Source organism: Octopus sinensis, linkage group LG10 (genome assembly GCF_006345805.1).
Source record: "Octopus sinensis linkage group LG10, ASM634580v1, whole genome shotgun sequence".
In the NCBI taxonomy this organism is placed as follows: Eukaryota; Metazoa; Mollusca; class Cephalopoda; order Octopoda; family Octopodidae; genus Octopus; species Octopus sinensis.
The window spans coordinates 99,670,117-99,696,867 of NC_043006.1; positions in this window are offsets into that span (position 1 = coordinate 99,670,117).

Here is a 26,751-nt window from a genome sequence, read left to right on the forward strand (position 1 = left end):
AACTTACGTTCGGGTGCCAAATTTGCATTTTGTAAACAGTGTTTCGAAACTGTCCATGTTTTCGGAAGGAGAGATCTGACTCTCACATCTTTGCGAGAGAAGGTAGGCTTCTCTATTCCTCTTACAAAACTTACGTCCGAGTGCCAAATTTGCTTCAATTGATGGTATTACTCGGGTAGGAGGTGGAGGTGGGACATGGGCAAGGGAAAAGGCGTGCAAATTTGCCACCCGGACGTAAGTTTTGTAAGTGGAATAGAGTGGGTTACCTTCTCCCACAGAGCTGTGAGAGTCAGATTTCTCCTTTCGAAAACATGAACAGTTTCGAAACATGTATGCAATAGGTGTATGTTTGCGTGTATGCCTGTGTGTGTGTGCGTTGCCCATATATATATCTGAATATAACCGATTCTCACAGAGGATCGGGAGCCCTTTTGGACGTTCTATTTTCTTTGCTGGAAGTGTTCCCAACCCATGGGCAAAGTGGTGTTACATGACGGGGATGGTGTTTTCAAAAGTGTTGGCATATGCAACCTGATCCTCTCTGCCGATCAAACTCCCAAAACATGCGCTCCCGTCGCGACACTGATTCTGCAGAACTGGGTTGGGTATAAATATAGATGTTTTTGAATCAGCAATGCTCAGTTAACTCCTATGTGGGGTGAAAATTCAATAAACTGATTCCATGGGTTTTCCATTTAATCAGTATTAAAAAATCAATAAACCGATTCCTTATAAGACTTCCCACTAAAATTGACTACACCCCATTTTCAACCATAACGTCTACCAATTTTGATGTATTTTTCAAACTTGATGCCAGCATTACTTAGGACTCATGGGATCTTTGAATGCTTTAAGTTCTCCAAAAACAAAAAAAAATGTGTGGAAAAAATCGATAAACCGACTCCTTATGGGATTTCCCAATCAAATTGTCTGCAGAATTTCAGCCAAAAGTTTACCAATTTCAACGGATTTCACCCAATTTTGACGTCGATGTTACTTAGTTTGCTTTGAAATAAAGAACTTGATTAGCTCAATAATCCTAACTTAATCCCGAGCAACTCCGGGCTGTAATGCTAGTTCAATTCTATCGTTGCTTTAAAATCTGCTGGGAAATACGTTTGTATTTTATTTGTTTCAAAATCTACGACGATTTGGCGAATTGTTAGTAAGTCGAATAAAATATTCAACAGCATTACTCCCGGTTTATTACATTTTGAGTAAAAGCCGCATCTGGGGCAACTTTTCCTTTCGCCTTTGTCGCATCTAGCTTATAAACAACCGCTCGAGGACTGGGGCTGATGTAATCGGCTTAGCCTTTCCCTTCAAATTTACTAGCTTTGTTCGATAATTAGAAGTAATAATTTTATTTTATCTTAAATTACTCTCTCTAGACAGTGCCTATAACGTAAATAATGTTAATTGTGTGTTCTCTTTCCATACGAAAAATACGAATATATTTTTCTTTATATTTCTTACTGATGTTTTTACTTTTTGCTTGGTACTTCATCGTAATATCCTAATTAACGTAATCTTCGACCACATCCACTTCATTGTCATCGTTGTTATCGACAGCAGCATTACGCTCCATATTATAAGTCCAAACAAAAATCATCGTCATGCTTGTCATCATCCACGTTGTCGTCATCATCATCATCATCATCATCATCACCATGATCATAGTCATAATAAAGAGAAACTGTATTAGTCGTAACTTAAGGATAGTCATCGTCAAACACAGCTGTATCATCAGTTTCTTATTTATATCAACTTCATTTGGAGTAGAAGGATAATTTCCTCAATACTCAGCATCATATAGTATCATCATTCTTATCAGCAACATTACAATCCTGATCATCATCATCATCAACGTCATATGTGGCATCATTGCCGTCCTTATGAATATCATCATCAACACCATCAACACCATCATCATCAACATCATCACGATCATCACGATCATCACCATCATCACGATCATCACCATCATCACCATCATTATCATCAACATCATCACCAGCGTCATCACGTTCATCATCACAATCGTCATCGCCACCACCACCATCATCATCATCATCATCAACATTCATCACCAGCGTCATCACCCTCATCATCACAATCGTCATCCCCACCACCACCGTCATCATCATCAACATCATCATCAGCGTCATCACCCTCATCATCACAATCGTTATCCCCATCACCACCATCATCGTCGACATCATCATCATCAGCACCACCACCACCACCTCCATCATTATCGTTCATTAAATTACTCCAAAACGCCGTCGTCATTACCAAAAGGGTTAGCAACCTTATCGTAGTCGTTGTCATCACCATCGTCATCAGTAGCAGCAGCAGTATCATCATCATCAGGAGCAGCAGCATCGTCGTCATCATCATCATCATCGTCAGCAGCAGCAGCATCGTCGCCTTCGTCGTCGTCGTCATCAACATGTTTGGCCTAGTTTCTTTCAGTTTTGCTTTGATCATTTAGTTATCAATTTTTTTTCTATTTGGCATTCTATTATTTTTCTTTCTCTCTACGTATAATATAAAATTCCATATCTTTCCCTTGGGGAATACGTTAAGGGAAAGAGAAATAATACATACATGCATAAATCTACATATACATATGTATATACATATGTATATATATATATATATAATATATATATATATATATATATATATATAAATATATATAAATATATATATATTTATATGCATATGTATATATATTTATATATAAATATATATATATATATATTATATATATATATATATTATATATATATATATTATATATATATATATAATATATATGTATATATATTTATATATAAATATATATAAATATATATGTATATATATTTATATATAAATATATATAAATAATATATATATAGAGAGAGAGAATGATATATTATATATATATATATATAAATGCATACATATAGATACACACACACACATATATATATGTGTATACATGTGTATAACTAGATAGACATATATACATACATTCAAACATGCATACATATATATATTTGTGTAATTAGTTGCGTGTTTGAAATAAAGTACATCATCTAACTCATTATATGGCACTGTTTCATTTCGACTTGAACGCCAAGGGAATATACACCTATTCACATACCAGTCTCGTGTCTTAGTTTTCATGAAGTGCACGACAAAATTGTTAGATGTATTCTTCTACACTGACACATATTGTGTACAACGTATGAAAGAAAGCTGCTTGGTTTTTTCCCCATACCTTTACTGCGATTTTTTCCCTATCATTTCTCTATTTTACTTTGTTCTTTCTGTTATTTTTTCCTTCATTTATTATTATTTTTCTTGTACTTTTGATTATAACATTAAAAGTTTCATTCATTTTACTGTATTTTCTTGTCTATTTTCTCCGACAATTTATCATTCTTGAATTCTCTCCATCGTCATCTCCGTTTATTTCCTGATTTTATTTCTTCCAATAATACTTTTTTCGTTTTTCTTCTTTTTCGGAATATTGTATATACATCACTCATTTCTGCCCTTCTGTCATTTGCATCAATTTCTTTGTTCTGTTTAGTCCACTTAGATATTTTTACCTTCTTTTTTATTTTTATTTTTGATGATTCTGAGATTCATTCTCAGACTCCTTCTTCTTCTCTCATCTCAGTTCTCTCGTTTATACATACTTTTATATTTTTAGCTCAAAATTTTAATCCTTCCGATTTCTTTCTCTATTGTTTCTTCTCTTCCTATTTGTCCGCATTTCCTTATTATTAAAAGTACCATTCTTTTCACCTCATTACTTCAGCACCTCTTTCCCTTTTTATTTATATTTTTTGTTATTATTCTTAATTTTCAACATTTTTTATTGACTTTATATCCTTACAATTTCCTGAAATTTTTAACAGACATTTGTCATCTAATTCTGACAATATTTGTTTCATGCATCAAATTACTTATTCAGCTTACATTTAGTTAGTCCCTTGGAGAAAACTATACATTTTCTCGAAACGAGAAGAGAATTTCAAATTACAGTTTGATCTTTGCCTTCCGCATGTACATTTGCAATCAATAGATTTTTTTTATGTTTGCATCCAGGGAAACTCTAAGAAATAGCTGCCAATTTCCCCTCAAATCATATCAGAAGATTGTCGTAATGAAAATTATAATGGGTAATGCAGCTTTCAATAGACAACTTCTAAAACAATCGTCAGAGAAAAGTCATCATCTTTCCTCATTCATGTTTGTTGAGCACTTAAGAGCCAAAAATGAAAAGAAAATAATAACACGATGAAATAAAGAATCAATTTCGCTATCATTTCAACTTTTACATATAGCTACGAAATATCACATGACCATATACCACATGGCTGTCATATGACATGGATACATATAACTATATAAATAAATGCAACTGTGTGTCCGTGTGTGATCGAATGCATGTATATATGTGCATTTATATGTTGTGCATACATGTATAAACGAAGGAGCGTAGCCTAATAATGAGAGTACTGCTATAATGATCGCAAGATCTAGTTTCGGTTCTCTGATTAGCTGTGCGTTGTTCTTGAGCGAAACATGTTCTTTCAAGTTGTTCTTTGCCACACAGCTGTAAATTGGTGACCCTACGACGGACTGGCATCCGTTCGGGAGAGAATGTTAGGCATCAGGTGAACATTTCTCACTGAAAGCTAGAGCTATGCCAAGTGCAAAGTGATAAGTAGTATATAACAAATAAGAATCTGGTAGAAACACTGAGCTAAACATGTGTATATTTATATATACATAGAGAGAGAGACAGAGACAGAGATACAGACATACAAAGAGAGATCAAACACAATGCAAACATAGACACACAAGTACGCACACAACAGATACATGATACATGCACGTATACCTTTCATCACTGTGTTAAAAGAACACCATCGTGATATAGTCCATGTTCATTTATATTCTCTAAGTTTCTACATGATAGCATGGCCCGGCTGCAGTTTTCATGATATTACGTAAATCAAATCAACTCATCATTATGCTGAACACATTTGCAAGACGAATGAATATATGTCTATTAAGGAAAGTACAGTTTGCTTTAGGTTGCAGTTCTTATGTTTGAATATGACAAGAGAGAGATTGTGGAACAGAACGGCAAAAAGAAGTTAAAAGAAAGGACGGCAGAAACATAGATAGATAGAGAGGGGGGTGCCATAAAAAACATATACACAGAAAGCGGTAGACATATAAAGATAAGAAGAGAGAGGCAGGGAAACTCCTTCAAACAAACATTACGATATAGACATACACGGACGTAGGCAGCCTCACCGATATTCTGTCAGATATCAGTGGATATAGAGAAAGATATTGAAAGAAAAGAAGAATTACATTTAAACAGCGTGGAACAGCAGAAATACTTGTTAAAAAATGTCAAAGAGACGCAGAGGTAGAGGCAAACAAAGAGACAGAGAGGGAAACAGGGACAAACTCAAGTAGACACACTGATACTCAGACGTACAGATAGATAGCTTTTGTGCATATTTGTAAAGTGATGTTTGTACTGTCGGGTATATGATTACCAAACGTAAATTGTACGCATTCCAATGGTAAACGTTTGTGTGTACCCATGTGTGTGTTATTACAGATATTTTATGTCCACATATTAGACCTATGTGATATTTTATAGTATATGACTTTACTTCATTGCATATCCACATGACAATGTGATTTCACGTTTGTGTCACATTGGAGACGTATGTGTATTCTTTGGGATATCAATTTGATTCTGGTTGTGTAGTGTAGCTGGCAGCCGTGGACAAATGTGAGACTGGAAATTCGTCAATGCACGCCTGCGGAAGAATGGACATAGCCTCACAAATATACAGAGGTGTTTAAATAATTTATATATATAATCATATACTTCAGTTAGAGACATGCAACCAACCTAGGGCGCAGCTGTGTTTGATGTACAGCACTTTCACTAAATCTCCTCTCATATGGGGCATCTGATGAATGATGGAGCTAATGATACAGCCGCCATTGCTGTTTTTTACCGTGAGGTAGGTTCATCCGGAATTCTTGACAGGAGGAGATCTAGTTTTGTGTACATGTATGTTTGGGTATATATATATATATATATAATATATATATATATATATGTGTGTGTGTGTAAAATGTTTTTTTCCGTTCACCAAATCCACTCACAAGGCTTTGGTAGGCCCGACGCTATAGAAGAAGACACACGGTCAAGGTGCCCTACAGAGGGACTAGACCCGGAACCATTTGATTGGTAAGCAAGCTACTTACCACGCAGACACTCCTACGCCTATATATCTATACGAGTGTATACCAAAAGGAAAGCGAAATTTTGCAATCTTATTTTATTCACTTAGTTTTACATGTTTAAACTTTTATCGCCATTATTCTCCATTTGAACCAATGCATTGGTCCAGATATGTTTTCCACTTTTCGATGCAGCCCTGGAAGAGATGCGAAGTCGTGCCTTTTCAGGCCTTCACGGTTATTTTCTCCATCTCTTTCACACCTGCAAAGCCTTTACCTTTAAGGACTATTTTTATTCTGGGATACTTTTTTTTTTTGCAGGAAACAAGATCGAGTGAATAAGGAGGGAGGGTAAACGGAGTCAAGGTATTTTTGGTGTGCGCAGGAGCATTGACGTGATGAAATCACCAGCCTTCACTTTGTCACACGTCGAGGTGTTTTCGTCTGACCACGTCTTGCAAACGGTTCGAAACAAGTAAAATATCTGGTTAAGAGATAGACCAGAAAGTACAAATTCTGCGTTGACAATTCTTTTCGCATCGATGAAACAAATCAGTATCTTCTAGACACTGGACTTCAGCGAATGCACTTTTGGGGGTGTGGTGACATTGAATGATTCCATTAACTTGCTTACTGCTTTATGTCCGGGTATTAGCCGTCGCACCAGCTTTCGTCACCAGTGATGACCTTCAAAAATCAGGTCCGGTTCGACTTACAACTGTTCATTCATTTCAAGACACGCATACAGTCGTGACTGCTTTAGATCTCTCCTGAGCAAGCGAGGCGCAACTTAGGGTCCAACTCTTTTCATTCGCAATTCCTCGTTCAAAATACGTTGTCAAGAGCTCCAGGATACACCAGTCATATTAACAAGTTCGTTAATTGTTCGGTGACGGTCATCCAAGATCAGTTTATAACTTTTCCAGGTGTTTTCATTCGTTGGGGAGGTCGATGTGTCCCTGAACGAAGCTGGTCTTCGAGCAACAAGTTACCATTTGTAAAGCGTGTAAGCCACTCGTAAACTTGTGTTCTGCTCATGATTGCGTCTTTGTAAGATATTTGAAGCATAACAGTTCTTTCAGCCGCAATTTTCCCTAGGGGAAAGCAGAATTTCACGTTGCGCAGGCCGTTCCTTGGTTTCATTCACCGCAAACATCGTCAGACAGAGGAAAAACACTGCAAAACAAAGACGCACCACGTCGCAGTACGATCACAACCAACGAGTCAAGGCTTAGAGTTGCTGAACTATAACGAGATTGTTCCACAGAGAGCATTACTGTTCGATACTTCTTCATATATATATATATATATATATATATAATATATATATATATATAAGTAGGTGAATGAATTAAGTAGGTGAATGAATTATCCTATGTTTATCGTCAGCATGGAAAATTCGTTTAACCGAAAGATTGCATAATGCACCCTTTATTCCTTTGGAATGAGAACATGCTGTCTTCGAAACATGTATCGAGAGTAAAGGAATTTTGTTAACATCTTCGTTCGACTCCATTCTTTCATTTATATATATATATATATATATATATATATATAATATATATATATATATATATATATATATATATATATATATATATATGACCAGAAAATGGAGATATACAATTGCCGATTCAGAAATTAAAATTTCGAAAACATAATAGTGTATTATATTCTTATCATAATATAATCTATACGTATATAAAATCTTTTGTGTCTTTTCCCAGTGCATTCGCAAACGCCCCAACCAAATCGAAGCAAATTTTACATAGCAATCCCATCACACCCCAGGAGAGTCTTTAGATTAAAACAATACAACATTGGTACAGGTTCAGTAGTACGTCTCAAAACTCGAAGAATAAAAGTGAAAACTTCGAGGAGTATATAGTCCCATGTTTATATTGTTTCAATTTTACTAGTTTCACTCTTCATAGTTTCAATATGTATATATATATATATTATATATATATATATATATATATATATATATATATTTGTATGTATGCATGTATATATATTGGCGTAATTTTAAAATTCCACAATATGTGAGAGCAACAGAAAAGTAGAGAGGCAGAGAGTTTTGGGATGTGACACACACACGCACATGATACAATAAATTGTAAATATTGAATATAAAGTACATACTCAGAACGTAAGAGTCGTGAATTTTATAACATTTAGTACATGTTCCAAATAAATGTTGATTTTTTTGTACTCCCTTAAATTGGTGACGCATACTAACTTTTGCTAAGTTGGTGACTTTCCATCTTTTTATAGTATAACTATGCTGCAGAAAGTACATTTTCCACCTATATTGACTACTTTTCGCTTCGGTTGAATTTCATGTGTGTACGTTTTGCTGTTTTCAATATTATCAATTCTATGAGTGTGCGTGTGTTTCTGCGTTCGTTATGTCTATAGTCTATAGTAAACTATAGTAAAGGCCAGTTTACGCTGTTTTAATGAGCTCTCCTCTAATGAAGTTGCCATTCTTATGATTGGTGATCCTATTGAATATCATGATATTCTCATTCGTATTCAAGATAACAACCTTAAACATCACAGATTCATCACACTTATAATACTCTCTAGTATAATCTTATTCCGTGGAATGGACAAGATGGGTATGAATTCAATATTCTTCAGATTGAACCTGCAACAGGAGAGCCAATTCCATACAAAATGTGTCGTCAAATGACTTCTGTTCTTATCAACGTTCTAATATTGACACAAGGCCTGAAATTTCGAGGCAGGGGACCAGTCGAATACATCGAGTCCAGTTACACACTGGTACTTAATTTATCGACCCCGAAAGGAGGAAAGGCAAAGTTGACCCCTGTGACATTTGAACTGAGAACGTAACAGACTGGCGAAATACCGCTCAATCATTTTGCCCGCCATGCTGGTCGATTCTGCCAGCTCGGCGCCTTCCAGAGCAACCAAATCAATTACATATGTCAAATAAACTTTATTTTCATTTACATATTATCTACGTTATCTCAATAACACGCTATTTTTATTCAAATACACTTCCCTACAACGCCCAGGTTTCGTTACAGAATGAAAATAGTTTCACACTTCCAATTTGAACCAGAATTACAAAGTATTGCATTATGAGAGTGACAATGTGTGAATAATGAATGTAATGTTTCTCCGAGTTAGTCACATGTGTATTATAATAAAGGAAGCTGCTTATTATCTATCTAATAAACTATGATTCTAAATCAGCAACACATTTTTACAGCTAAAATAACCTCTGCAACTAACTTGGGTAGCACCATTTTGAGACAATTTGCGGACAATATTTTGATTTGCTCCTAATGAATCACTTTTGTGCGATGTTTCACACAGACGCAGAATTCTCAGACAAACAGTTGTGAAAATGTACGCATAAGTATTCTGGTAAAATAAGCCACAACCAAAACAAATGCATTAAAAATCCATTTTTCTATATGTTATGAGGAAATACAGCCTCATTCTATCTCTCCCTCTCTCACTCTCACGTACAAAAATTATGTTTGCATATGTATAAATGGGCGAAGGTCAAGAATACGCATTCCCGGCGTTTAGGCGTAGGGTTACGCCGAAAACTGTTGGTGTACGTATTCTTTACCTTCGCCTGTTTATGTACGTGTATACGAAAGATGAAGTGTGTGTGTATGTGTGTGTGTGTGGGGGGGGAGAGACAGTGTGTGTGTTATGTGCCACTTGCACACACATGGAAAAAAATTCATATATCACAACACACACCTTCACTCACTCACTCTCTCTCTCTCTCTCTCACACACACACACTTCCATTTCCTATACAAGTACAACTTACACTTTCTCCTCTCTTTTACTTTCTCCTCTCACTTCAAAGCAAATGTCGCCTTTTCACTTTACCCTCTCTTTCACTTTCTACTCTCTTCAAAGCATGCAACGATTAAAACAATTTTACGGAAATTAACCATCATATGATCCCATATATATCGAGTTGACAACATTGTTTCTTCCAATGAAAGAATACAATAAAATAACTTCCCTTGACACACACACATACATACGCACACTCAAAATAAAACTTCTGTGCGAATTATCTTAATTCTTGCAGTGCGCACGTGCAAATTTACAGCTTAAACCCAATTGAAATGATCTTTTTCTATTGCGTAATTTATGTTTCTGATGAGCGTATTTAAAACCTTGATCTTCGATGCAATTTTAAAAGGAGGGTTTCCCAGAGTTCCTGCCCTTTACCTCTTCCTTCCAGCATATCCAAGATGACATTTCAGTCCCCACCGAAGTTTTACCCAAAATTTCTTCTGCGTCTTATGTTTCCAAAACAGAAGATTAGGATTCCACACACACAAACAAAACACGTTCTTGATATTTTAATTTCTTCCCTTTCCACACCAAATTATTTCTTTTTACTTGTTTCAAATTTTTATTCTTGGTAATCCATGGAGAAAAAAAGAAAAAAAAACAGAGAGCATGGGCCTTGAAACATTTTGGCCATCACCTCATCACTTTCAAAAAGCTAAACACTCCCAATGTTTCAGTTTTAGCTTTTTAGAAAACTTTTATCAGAAATAAAGTCGCTTAACTTTTGTTTCTAGCATGCCGGGTTTTCTGGTGGTGATCTGGTATTTTTTAAGTTTAGTGCTTCAGTAGAATTGTGCGCATGCGAGAAATATCAGACAAAAGTAAAAGACAGGGGGATTTTAGATTTTTGAATGCTAGTTTCACTTGTTAATACTTACGTATAATGATACGCACACATTGCATGATCATCAGCATAGTCTGTCGTTTACAAAACACACTTTTCAGAACCATATACACGACCCTCCGCGTCCTATATCTAGCATAAAGCCTGTCTATATCTAGCATAAAGGCTATCCACTTTTACTGGTCAGTCTCCTAAGTTTTGTATGTAGAAAAATTTTAAATCTTCGGAATTTTTCAAAATATACTAGGCCGCTGGTTTTAGTTGTTTAATATCAATTTCTACTCTTATTTAATCATATATATATATATATATATAAATACACACACCACACACACACACACATATATATATATATATATATATATATATATATATATGTGTGTGTGTGGTGTGTGTGTACGTATATATATATTTCCCAGATTCGTAATCTCTGTCTTTTTCTACGTTCATAGCTTAAAAGACAAACTTTTGAAAAAGTTACAAATTAAGAGATTGCGGCAGGGATAGAGGGAAATTAAAACTTTGAAAACGTAATTTCTGGACAAAATCGTATTAACCCCATTTTATAAGGTGAAACAATTCATAGTTTCTGATCCTTTATGCAAATATTTGCAAATTGTACTGTCGACCTTCAGTTTTAAACAAAAACTAACTGCCATTATTGCACCAACTATACATGTATTGTGCCGATTCTGCCCATAAGAGAGGAACGAATAATACAATGTGTGCTTCTAGGTCATAACACCCGGGCAACGCCGGGATGCATTGCTAGCGTATACTCTTTTACTCTTTTACTTGTTTCAGTCATTTGACTGCGGCCATGCTGGAGCACCGCCTTTAGTCGCGCAAATCGACCACGGGACTTATTCTTTGTAAGCCCAGTACTTATTCTATCGGTCTCTTTTGCCGAACCGCTAAGTGACAGGGGCGTAAACACACCAGCATCGGTTGTCAAGCAATGCTAGGGGGACAAACACAGACACACAAACATATAAACAGACATATATATATATATACGACAGGCTTCCTTCAGTTTCCCTCTATCAAATCCACTGACAAGGCATTGGTCGGCCCGGAGCTATAGCAGAAGACACTTGCCCAAGATGCCACGCAGTGGGACTGAACTCGGAACCATGTGGCTGGTTAGAAAGCTACTTACCACACAGCCACTCCTGCGCCTGTATATATATATTTTCTTAAAGTTTCAGCTCAGAGCTGCGGCCATGTGCATATATATATATATATATATATATATATATATATATATATATATATATATATATATATATATATATATATATATATATATATACATACATACACACACACACACACACACACATACATATATACATATATATTGTTTATGAATAGCTCATCGGTCATATAAATTTTCGTTCATTCCATGTCAGATGATCTCTACCCGGACAGATCGCAAAAGAACTTCGTTGTGGATTTTGTTAACCATTTTAGATTATTCACATCTCTGTTTGACCGTTGCATGTGGCTTTATTCATTAAAACTTATTAAGACCTCAGCAGTTCTTACAACTTTGGTCGTCGTTATGCTTTGCTTTCCTTTGTTTAATAAAGATTTCTTCACTTAATGATTCTGCATTCATTCTGTAATTGACAACAATCATGCTGAAAATGCCAGCTTCCAAATCCTGTTTTCTGATTTGGTAAAATTGATGAAACTTTAAAACTCAGTAACAACTTCTCTGGTAAAAATAAAGAAAGTAATCGGATTTAACGTGGGAAGTTATTTCAATATAAACAATTTGAAAATATTGACGTAAATTTAAAATTCCACAATATGTGAGAGCAACAGGGAAGTAGAAACAGACAGTTTTGGGACATGACACATACACACAAATACACACACACGCACAATCACACATTTACAAATATACACACAGGTAATCATGAGTTTAAATTGGCGTGTAGTAGACGTATGTATGTATATATATATATATAAATATATATATATATATATGTATATATATATATATATATGTATATACATATATGTATATGTGTGTGTGTGTGTGTGTGTGTGTGTGTGTCAATATGTCAGTGTTTCTTTGCAATGAGCATCAAAAAAGCCACATACCCCTACTCTTGTTAAAGCGACTATTCTTCACACCAACTTCTCTTTCTCTTCCATGGCGTTTCAAAAGTTAGCTATGTGTATGTGTATGTAGTGTGCTTGTGCGTATGTGTGCGTGTGTGCATTTATCTATGTATTTACGAAAGCAGGTATGCAGTGCCACGTGTATATGCTAGAATGACAGCTGTATTAACGTTAACATCCCACTGCCACTCCATATCAGTCGGATACACAACGCTGATCTCGCCTTCCCTGATATCAGCCGCACCCAATATGTCACCACATTCCCATCAGGTTAATATTATTTCACCCTTCTCATTTTCTCAAATAATAGCCCAATCCTGCTTGTGATCCCATTACAGACTTTTTTGAAATCTAATTTGCCTATAATGGAAATGGATGTTAGTTTAACACGAATGCCAAGTTTCGCCAAGATTACTTCACAGGTGTAGGCAGCAAACTCGTAACAGTCAGAACGACAGATTCTCAAATATACATACACACACGCACAAACGCACGCACACACACGCACACACGAACACACGTACACACGCACATATATATATATATAGATGTGTGTGTGTGTGTGTATATATATATATGTATATATGTGTATATATGTATATATGTATATGTGTATGTATATATATATATATATATATATATATATATATATATATATATATATATATATATATATATATATATATATACATATACATATACAAGTTGAAGCGCATATCTCAGTGGTTAATGTGTTGCACTAACGATCGCGAGGTCATCGTTTCGATTCCCAGACCGGGCGTTGGCTTGTGTTTTTGAACAAACCGCATGATTTCACGTTGCCCTGCGATCTTTTCGTCATGTGAGATATGGCACTTAGTGCACTTGCACAAGTAATATCGATCTGATGGAGGGGCGTAAGTTTATATGAACACAAACATTTGATCAACATATACAAGTCATCTGTGTGGTTGTCCAGCAAGATATTGCTGAACCCTCATACGGTACTTACGCACATATGTACATAAATATATACGTACACATATGCATACATACCTACACACATTCGTATATATATCCAAAAAGTTTCATGTAATCTCATGTATGTTAACACGGGATCTCCTAACGACAATGTAAATTTCATGTAATCAAGGTATCCTTGGCCTGAATGGTGGCTTGCGGTCTACTCTTTATGTAATTACTACTTTCGAGGTTCCTCTATCTTTTAAAGATTGGCTAGCGTGGTTTTACTACTTCAAAGGTTCCTACTACGAAACGTATGTAACCTAAATTTTAAGTTACTACATTCCCTAATTCTGGGATATATATTCACATACACAGCAACCCCAGTGACTAACCGTAAATTGTAACATAAACTTCTTTCAGTCAATCGTACTTCGATACGGCAACAATTCAAACATTTCTTCCCCAATAAACCACTATTGTTCCTGAAAGCTGTTTTTTTAAATATATTCTACGGTCTGCTTGAAGTTCACTACCTTTCTACAGATTGATCCTTGGATCATATATTTATACACTTATCTCTCTCTCTATATATATATATGTGTGTGTGTGTGTGTGTGTGTGTGTGTGCGTGCATGTATGTGTGTGTGTGTGTTTGTGTGTCTGTGTTTGTCCCCCCAACATCGCTTGACAACCGATAGTTGCTTGTTTACGTCCCCGTAACTAAGCGGTTCGACAAAAGAGAGCGATAGGATAAGTACTAGGCTACAAAGAATAAGTCCTGGGGTCGATTTGCTCGACTAAAGGCGGTGCTCCAGCATCGCCACAGTCAAATGACTGAAACAAGTAAAAGAGTAAAGAGTATATATATATATATATATATATATATATATATATATATATGTATGTATGTACATACATGTGTGTTTTTACATAACATACCTACATCCATATAAGTTATTCTTATTTCCTTACAAACGAAATCACAGCACTGCTTTTCTCTTGCCTTATACGCTGGCATAATAGATTACAGAATCTAAAATTTGGTTTACGTAATACACAGACATATTCAAAATATATATGCATATGCCCGCTCTGCTATATAATTTATATTCAAATATACTTACTTAAACGGCAGTTTATATACAATCAGCCATACTGACACACATGTGAGTCGCTCTATCTCAAAGAAGATGTGTAAAGAATAATATTTAAAAAAAAGGGACGAAAATATCCATGTAAGAATATAATATATAAAATAGCTACCCCTTTTTTTCTTTCTTTTTCTTCTGGCTTCCACTTTTTTCTGGAATAATCTCCATATATCCGCCAGAGGTCTAGATAAAATTCTAAAGTATATCTCTTAACTGTTTATATATGTGTGAGTGTGTGTGAGTGTGTGTATGCATTGCTCCATTCTTTTCAGTCCAGATTAGTAATTCATTCGTTTGTATGTACGTATGTTATGTATATGTGTTTGTATATGTGGTTGTATTCTTTTGCTGGTATCATTTATATGAGTAGCTAAAAATATTCTTCATGATAAAACGCTACGTTTTTCTCTCACTTCATATGATTTGCTTTTCATACAGCATGTTTACAGGTTGTAGATATGTGTGGGGTTTAAATTATTCCAATTCTGATCAGACAGTGATATTATTTTCAAGCAAGCGTAAAGAAAACACGGTGGGTCATGCAAGCCACATTATGGTGGAACACTCAACAGTTTAACCCATATTCATAAAATAAAGCGTACATGTTTCGGGGTTACGAATCACTACTCACAAAAATTATGTGATTTAAATTCACCTTCGCATGTAGAGAAAACCAAGTGTTACAGAACTAGTTTTTAGGTTAACGGGTACATTAATAGACCACTGAAAGCTCAATATTGTTAAGTAGGGTTAAAGTAATTTAATGGATAATTACGTAGATGTTAATCTCTTTGCATAAGAAATAAATGTTTTTGCAGATGGAGTGAATGCATTAAACTATTTAAGGTTTTATTGCTATCTACAGGTTTTAGCATAATCCTTAAGACATATGCCTGTCTTTTCATTTGCTTGTTAGAAATAGTTACGGTATATTCTCCAGGTTCCACTTTATTGCTTTTTCGAATAAAATATTTGGCAGGTTATTCACCTGCAAACTGCCCACGAAAACTATAGCTTTCGCTGTCTTTGGATAACTTTTCATAGGTTCACTCGGTTTGACATTAACCAGTAGTTGGATTTTCTTTCAGTACAATTTACGCATTAAAGGTAGCTAGCAGAGAGATGGCAAGGGTTTTCTGATCTTGCTGACATCCGACCGACCCCTACAACAAGTAGCGCTGCTTTTCACAGTCAGCTGCAAGCCATAAATAGAGTTAATAGAAGCAAAATATTCAGTAGTTCCCATTCTGCTACATAAAATGTGGAACTCCATTTATTAATTTTTGTTTTTTCGGAGAATTAGATTGATGCATTGCACATATCTTATATAAAATATACGAGGCGGTACCCAAAGGAAACCGAATTTTGCAATATTATTTTATTCACATAGTTTCACATGTTTACACTTTTTTCGCTGTCAAACTATTCTCTGATTGAAGCAATCCATCAGTCCAGACACGTTTTCCATTGTTCGAAGCAGTCTAGGAACTTTTGCGAAGTGATGTTTTTTAACGCATCCCTGATGTTTTTGTTCACCTCTTCTACATCTGCAATACACTTTACTTTACGGACTTTTTTCATTCGATGGAAGAGAAAAAAGTTGCAGGGAGTAAGATCAGACGAATAGGGAGGATCGGTAAGCGAAGCCATACCATTTTTGGCAAAAACAGTCACGTAAGTCGAGCGATCATCGTCTCACCACGTCTTGCAAATGCTTCAGAACCGCCAAATAAAATGTCTGGTTAACAGTTTTACTCGGAGTAATAATTCTCGTTTCGCATCAATGAAACAAATCAGTATCGTCTTGACATTGGACTTCACTTGACGCACATTTTTCGAGTCTGGTGAAATTGAATGCTCCTACTGACATGATTGCTGTTTCGTTTCCGGGTGTTAGTCGTAGCACCAGCTTTCGTTTCCAGTGATGACCTTCGGAAAAGGATTCTGGTCAACTTTCAACTGTTTTTGCAGTTTTTGATCTTCCCTGAGCAAATGAGGCACAAATTTTGCAGCAACTCTTTTCATTCGCAATTCCTCGTTCAAAATACTTTGGCAAAATCGACAAGTTCGTCAATTTTTCTGCGACGGTCTTCTTCGAAAATCAGTTTTCTTAAATTTGTATGATGCTTTCATTTGTTCTTGAGGTCGACAGTCGCCCTGAATAAGGCTGGCCTCCAAGAGGCAAGTAGCCATTCGTAAAGAGTGGAAACCATCGTAAACACGTACTTTCCTCATGGCAGCGTCCTTGTGAGATACTTGAAGCACGACAACTGTTTCGGCTGCGGTTTTGCCAGAAGGGAGCAGAGCATCATGCAAGCAAGCTGTTCCTTCTTTTCATCCATCGCAATAATCGACGCTTAGGGATAACACTGCGAAGCAGAGATGCCCAATATGGTAGTACGACCAAAAAGGGCAACGCCGGTCGGCAGACGGATGCATGAGAGCTGTATCAAGTGAACTACAACAGTCTTGTCTCTCAGACTACGTTTGTCAACCATTACTTTTGTCAATCACACCACCACCACCACCACACTGTAATCTTCATCATTTTGCTCTTCCCCGATCAGCATATTTTGCTATATGATACAAGATATTTATAATTGATCATTATAACTGTACATCACACAAACATATGTATGTGGGCGGTGTACACATATCTATATAAGTGTATGTGTTTGAGAGTTTTTGTGCTTTTGTACGTGTGTGCTTGTGTTTAGGTTTACACCAGTGGTTTTATGACTGTTTTGATTCCTATGCTTGAAAACTATTAAACACATTACAGAACTGAGATAGAGAATGCAGATAAGACCACCAATATCGGTATCGATATATACCAAAAAATTTAATATTTTTTTAAAAACTGCCAACATTGCAAACGAATATGACTTTATAACAACTGCGACATGATATTTTCCTTCGGTAAATTAATGGGAGGCCTGTGAAGATGTAATGTGTTGTTGCACCTAAGAAAATTTATGAAACATTCCAAGAATAAATTGGCAGACAGTACTACTTCTCCAGACAAAAGAGGTACTCATAAAAACCAAAGCCATCCCCGTTGGAAGAATAATATTCAAGGCTGACACGATCTCTGCACTCCTTTTTCTGCTTGGCACTGACACCTTTATTTCACATGCCTAATAGAACTGGATGTGGATACAAATGATACGGCAAAACAGTCAGCCATCTCTGGAATATGGATGATCTAAAACTGTACGCTAGAAACGATAAACTGCTTGAATCAGCACTACAGACAGTACATGGAAAAACCAAAGAAAGAAACAACGAATTTGGCTTAGAGGAATGTGCAAAAGCAAACTTGAAAAGAGGAAAACTAGTTAAGAGTATTACTACCACACGAGATACATCAAATGAAATAAGAGTATTAGACCAACACCACAAAACACGAACAAAACAAAATACTGATTCAGTCTTACGGAAGCTGAAAAATATAAGAAACAACTACGAAGAAAAAGAAGATATAAAACAGAAGCAGTTAAACAACTGAAATCTAAAGTAAAACAGGAACAGAAGCAGATCATGATAAAACGATGGCAAGAAAAACACCTTCATGGCAAATATTTGGTTAAGCTAAGCAGAGAAAAAATAGACAAAGTAAAATCCCAACAATAGCTGAGAAAGTCAGGACTCAAATCAGAGACTTAAGGGCTTTTAATTGCAGCACGAGATCAACTGCAGAACAGAATATGTGGTGATGGAGAAGAAATGAGAGAGGTGGAACCTATATACACTTAAAGCTATGCTAACACTACTGAATAATAACAGAAAAAAGATGGTATAGGCACACGCAAGAAAAGGTCTCAGAAAATTAGAGAGCAACCATCTTCTGTGATATGTCAATACACACAGATAGAGAAATGATGCCGGATATAGCTGTCAGAGATCACCGAGAAAGAATGCTTTCTAATCCATGTATCAATATAATGAGATGACTATATTACTCTAATAAAAAAAAACGGAGAAACCTATAAAATATAAAGATCTGGCAACAGAGGTAATTCGAATGTGGTTACAATTCCTGTCATAGTAGGCGCATCAGGTATGATAAAAAGCATTCCGACAAATATATATAAAAAAACTTATAAGATTATATATATACAGAAAATGCTACTACTTGGCACTGGACACATGCTACGTAAAACACTTTCAATACATGGAAAATAAGAGCATCACAACAAACCACAGAACGTACCCAAGGAAGACAGAGCTGCGCTGGGTAGTGCAGTGAAAGCCCGTGATAGAAATAAGATTAATCATCTACATTGTTTTGTTTGGTATAACAGAAGGTTATTAGTAATAATTCTACTCTGTACCTCAGATTTGCTTGTCACTTGTTTGTCCTTAACCAGTTGAGTATGTCCCTTCGTGGCTGACAATATATGCATCTCCGATCGCGAACAAAAGTAGTGGGGGAGCATCATAGCTATGTGTTGAGAAGAATTCTTTGGGGTTTTTATAATTCAACCGTGGAAACGTGTATTTCGTTCATCATCCTTAAACAAACTTTTCAGGGCATGGCTACTCAACCTGAAGAAAATTCTAACCGAGCCCCACTTGCGAGGTCATCTACCGTTTATCTTGATATAAGACCTTCATGTTGCGTACATATCATTATGATGCATGCACCCGGTGTAAACGTATGAGACGAGTAATCATGACGGGTATATTGGGCTTCACATAATTGTACCCCAGTGTCACTTTCATGGCACGTGCTGCTGTCTAACTCAATGCAATTTAACTTTTATAGGTGACGAGCTGGCAGAAACGTTAGCACGCCGGTCGAAATGCTTAGCCGTATTTCGTCTGCCGTTACGTTCTGAGTTCAAATTCTGCCGAGGTCGACTTTGCCTTTCATCCTTTCGGGGTCGATAAATTAAGTACCAGTTACGCACTGGAGTCGATGTAATCGACTTAATCCCTTTGTCTCTCCTTGTTCGTCCCCTCTATGTTTAGCCCCTTGAGGGTAATAAAGAAAAAATAATAATAATAATAATAGCAATAATAATAACAACAGCAACCGCAATAATAATAATAATAATAATAATAATAATAATAATAATATAATAATAATAATAATAATAACAATAATAATAGTGATAATAATAATAGGGTTTGAATAATTCACCTCTGGAAACATGGGTGGTTCTTTCAACATCCTTAAACAACCCTTATTCAGGGACCTTTTCAGCGGGATGGGCTACTCAACCTGAAGAAAATTCTAACAGGACCCCACCTGCAAGGTCATGTGCTGTTTATCTTGATATGAGATCACCATGTCACGAAAATATGGTTGTGATGAATGTGCCTGGTATACCCTTATCAGACGGGTAGTCATGATGGGTATATTGGGCTTTGTATATTTTACCCCAGTGTCACTTTGATGGCATGCACTGCTCTCTCACTCAATAATAATAATAATAATAATAATAATAATAATACACAGTCAGAAGGCCTGATATTTTAAGGAGGAAGATAGTAGATTACATCGATCTCAGTGTGTCCCTGGTATTTATTTTATCGATTCCAAAAGGATGAAAGGCAAAATCGACATCGGTAGAATTTGAACTCCTAAGGTGAAGACGGACAAAATACCGATAAGCAGACCGCCCGGTCTGCTAATAATTCTACCATTTATCTTTTCTGCTGGAAGTAAAATGCCTTAAATTTGGAGGAAGGGATCAAGTCGATTACGTCGACCCCAGTGCGGAACTGTTGCAAATTTAATCGACACCGAAAAGATGAAAGGCAAAGTCGACCTCAGCAGAATTTGAACTCAGAACCTAACGACTGGCAAAATACCGCTCAACATTTCGTCCAGCCTGCTAACGATTCTTCCAGCTCACCGCGTTAATGATAATACTAATGATTAATGATTACATTTATACTACTACTGTTACTACTACTACTACTACTACTACTAATAATAATAATATTAATAATAATAATAATAATAATAATATACTATGGATTACTTAAGTGAATACGTAGTGTAGGCGGTTTTATCAACAACGTAGTAACATGGTGAAATATGCGGTCGCTGAACACCAATAAAAATCCATCTGAACTCCCAAACACGCATGAGCGGACACTTGACTACCTAAATTATTTTATCATCTTAGAAACGCTTTGGAATGATAAAGAATATCGATCTGATTGAAGGTCCATTTCATACAAATATCCGACAAGGACATTCTCCAACAGAACTTGCTAAGTCAACAAAATAGGAGGTAATTTAGAAAAAGAACTCAATGAAGCGGCAAAATAACAAGGCATCGGGCGCCAAATTGACTGATATACGTGTCAGTAACTATATTTCTAACTCAATGCAAGGTGCTGAAAGGAAACACTGACATGAACATAGCATCTTTAGGTAATGTTTAAAAACTACAGACAGCAATCTTACAGATTTCCGTTGAAGCTAAATGTAGGAGAGTCAATATGTTCCCAATATCAGGAACTAATATGGTAGGTTATATAAAACCAGTCTGTAGGAATATTTAAACTTTAAATACTTACAATTTAACTTAGATTCATGGCTGAAAACTAGATTCATAATAGGCAGAACTTAGGCACAATATTGTTGATGCATTCTGAAAGTACTTTTTTTTTTAAAACGATAACTAGTAAAATGAATTATGCTATTTTGAAATGATATATAGTAAAAAACGGTAGAGTGGTAGAGGCCGAAACCGGACGTGGTTCTCCCTGATGATGCCTTGAGCTAACTAGATCCTATAAAGGAGTTGTTGTGGTAACGGACCGCGAAACACGGTTGAAATTCCTCTGGTTACAATACCGGTGATTGTTGGAGCTCTTGGAATGATGAAAAAAGGAACTGAAACTTATTTGAAATTATCCGAGGCTCACAACCCATGCAGGAAATCCAAAAGACTGTCTTAACAAGTACGTTATATGTATTGAGCAGAGCATTGTCGCTGAGAATGTTCTTTTTCCCCTCTATTTGTTTATTTTTCTATTTTCTATTTTTTTTCGTTTTACTCTCTGTCTTCCATTTTTTGTCTATCATATGATTCTGTAAATGAACAATTTGGTGTGTTTGTTTTAATGGCCTAACGACAATGTATACAATACGTTCTTCTGTTATAGGTATCAAGAAGACACTCGCCAAGAAACGGACACAGAACTGAAAGATGCTAAAGAAAATAATAATAATATTGATGATGATGATGATGATAATAACAACAACAACAGCAACAACAACAACAACAACAATAATAATAATAATATTAATAATAATAATAATTATTATTATTATTATCATTATTATTATTATTATTATTATATTATTATTATTATTATCATTATTATTATTATTATTATTATTATTATTATTATATTATTATTATGATAAACACAGCAGTAAGTGATAAGTGCAGAATCTGTGGAAAAAACGCTGAAACCGAATGGCATATTAGCAGCCACTGTACGACATTAGCCCAGAAAGAATATAAGAGACGGCAAAACAATATAGCCAGGCTTGTCTAGTGGACACCTTGCAACAAGTATGTACTTGACAGTGCAAAAAATTGGTACGACCACAAACCTGAAGACATCGTCGAAAATAGAAATGCCAAGATCCTATGTGATTTTATGGTTCAGTGCCACCATGAGATAGAGAATAGGAAGCCGGACATAGTGTTAATTGAGAAAGAAAGCAAACATAGATATAGCATGACCAGCTGACAACAAGTTATGCGATATGGAAGAAAGAAAAGTCAAGAGATATGAGAGGATAGCTTGGGAAGTTAAGCAGTTGTGGTCAATGAAAAAGGTAGTTGTAGTACCAATAATTGTCGGAGCCCTAGGTACAGTGAGCAAAAATCTCGAGAAGTACATGGAACAAATAGGGGCTGCAATAAGTGTGGAGCACTTGCAGAAAAACAGCACTGCTTGGAACTGATCGAATACTCCGGAAGGTGCTCGAAAAATAAGAGGTGTTAACTTAGCTCACTGGTAGTAAACAGCTGACACTGTAGTACATCTCCAGCGTTAGAGGCTGTGCAAAGGCAATGAATAATAATAATAATATAATAATAATAATAATAATAATAATAATAATAATAATAATAATAATAATAATTATAATTATAATAATAATAATAATAATAAAAAAAAAAATAATAATAATAATAATAAAAATGATGATAATAATAAGTGATCCAGAAAACAATATTTTTGGGTGCAGCTCGCATTACAAGGAGAGTATTGTCTCTTTGATTCACAGGAGGAGGCATTACTTGAAACCTTTGGTTATCTGTTATTGTCTGCTTTCAAGAAAAGATTAACCGGTAATTATGAATTATCCAAGTGTCTTTAATAATAATAATAATAATAATAATAATAATAATAATAATAATAATAATAATAATAACAGTAACAATAAATAAAGACAATGATGATGATGAATTAGCGACGACGAGAATAACAACAACACTACTAATGATATCAATAAAATGTTAATTATAATTAAATCTAAGAAATGCATATATGTTTGTGGCATGTATACGTATGTGCATGTGTGCGTGTGTGTGTACATATCTGCGTGCGTACTCATATACATCCAAACACAGAGATAATGATATATATTGGAAACCATCAATACTAATATGAAGCATAAACAACTGTTATATAACTGAAAACATGGAAATGAATTTATTGTTACATATATCAAATTATAGTAATATCCATTTGCATAAATATACAGAGTTAGTACTTCAGATGTGATCATATAAAACTATGCACATAAAGTGATGTAGGATAGATAAAGAAAGAGTTATAGGCTAATTTTTTTTCAATTGGTTACAAAACTTTGCTTTCTATATGATAGTGTTTTCTGTTATATTTCTGTGTACTTGGCGAAATGGCATTATCTTGGAACACTATGCAACTGTAAAATTCGTAAAGACGAAGTTTGGTGGAGCTTCCTTGCAGCATTTACATTTTATCGATTCTCGTTACTTTAGTTCTTATCATTCGATCCATGTCCATCTTTATCAGTGAACACATCACACAGACACATCGGAAGTATTCTTTTCTGAAGCATGCGACAATAAACAAAGGTGTATAAATTTACTTTTCCAGAAACAGATTTTACACAGCAATCTGACTTTTTATTCTTCGTTTCTAACGACATCACATCAATGAAAATAATATAAAACAGAAAGATTAAGAGCTGCATTTTGTGAAGAAAATGTAATGGAGGAGATATAAAAATACGAGTCGACAGCTATTAAAAACAAGACAATCTGGTGACTTGCCGTACTTCAGTAGTGTTGTAGGCAGTATTTTTGCTTTCTTCCAAGAACTAGAAATGGATCGTAAAATTATTGCCAGGAAGAAAGTAATAAGCGTAAACGTTATAACAAAGAAAGTACTTGTGAAAGGATAGAATTGTCAAGAACAAGGCGATTTCTTTGGTGATCTGTGGGGCGGTTAAACAGACACAAATTCCACTATTTCGTGTTTGTAACGAATATTTGTGCATCATTTGGAAGCATTGATTATCAATGTATAATATTTGTTCGTTTTCATAAATATGTGTCTATCTGCAAATTTCATCAACCATTTTTCTTTTTTAATCTGAAGGAGGGAACTTCAGGAAAAGAACTATAAATTGTAACATACGGTTTAAGAGAAACTAACAGTGGTCAGCTTCTCACATACCAGAACATCAACATTCCTACACACTGACGAACATATACACATATACATACATGCACACATACACATACATACAAACACAAGTACACACACAGCACATATGTGCATATTCATATATTTGTATGGATATATATATAATATATATATATATATATATATATAATATATATATATATATAATTATTTGAGGGAATATAAATCCAAATTTCCAGGGAAAAAAATTCAATTTAGAAATACTAAATCAAAATTCACACAATATAATATATATATAAAATTAGAAAAAAACACCTTTTACCAATTCAAAATGAGCAATTAAATTACACCATCTCTCTCTCTCTCTCTCTCTCTCTCTCTCTCTCTCTCTCTCTCTCTCTCTCTATATATATATATATATTATATATATATATATATATATATATAGTAAAAAGGGTAATAAAATAAATTATTATTACCGGTGATCTAGCACAAAAGACAAATTAGCCATTAGGCTATATGTTATTCATTTATAAGTACATTAAAAGGCCTCTAAAAGAAGAAGCAAGTACTAGATACACAAAATGTGGATAAATTCAATGAAATGAAAATCAAAAACGTTTACAAACAAACGTTTTTGATTTTCATTTCATTGAATTTATCCACGTTTTGTATATCTAGTACTTGCTTCTTCTTTTAGAGGCATTTTTATATATATATATATATATATATATATATATAATATATATATATATATATATATATGCAAACATCTAAACACTCTGTACTTGCTTAAGATTTCTGGCCGTCTTATATTTTCGTTTTATATAGAGTTGGGACCAACAGAAGATTTGCATGTATTTTACAAAGTTAAATATAGCCAGGCCATCGAACAAGTACTACTCCTCTACAACGCCTGAAGGTTCTCTACTATATATAACAATTCAACTCTGAAGACTGATACTGTGTCTTCGTTAATTGTATGAACACGAATGGTGTACATAACGCCTGACGATATTCTCACTCTCTGAGACAGATTTAATGAGTTTGAAGTTGAGAAGATTGTCATCAAGATTAGGAAATGCAGGCGTGATTCGAAGACAAATCCGTATCGCGATAAAAGAAATTTTGTAGTACGTATATATTTCAATCTATGGGATTAAAAAGCAGCAAAGATGAAGTGGAAAAGAAAATAATAAAAAAAAGACCAGTGAGGTTTACATGCCTGTAGTGTAGATCTACTAGGGACTGTATTTGACTAGTAGTAATTGTATGTCATTGAATATTGGAATATTATCTCATTTATGAATTTATATTGATGGTATTTAAATTCAGAGAATAAGGCCATTAATTTTCCAAAGCGGAACATTTGGGCAGATGTTGTTCATAGTCTCTTAAGGTGCTACTTCGGTTGATTCTGAAGTGAAGTGTGAATTTGGTGTACGTTGAATATGGGATCTGTGAAATGATTCAGAAGTAACGGTGTGAATGAAATAATCAAGTTTGCGTGTTGAAAATTTAGATACCTAACTGAAATGAAAGGGCTTTGGGTTTGGAACCTGTTCGTTAGAACCCGGACTCAACAAGAAGTTTCTGCTTTCTCTCATCAAACGTAGCAGCATCATTAATACCAGCACCTACCAAAGAAGGTGCCGTTAAACGGTGACTCAAATACAGTGGTTTTCAACGTTTTAAACTAAGAACAATTTATGTTGTCCAAGGAAAAGTAATAAACAGTCTTTGATTATAGCTCTGTTCAATCGTGGTTGATGAGTGCTAAGAATCAAGAATAACAATAACAACTAGCAATTACTGTTATATATAGTGAAGCATAGGAATGACAATATCGGAGCGTGGGACT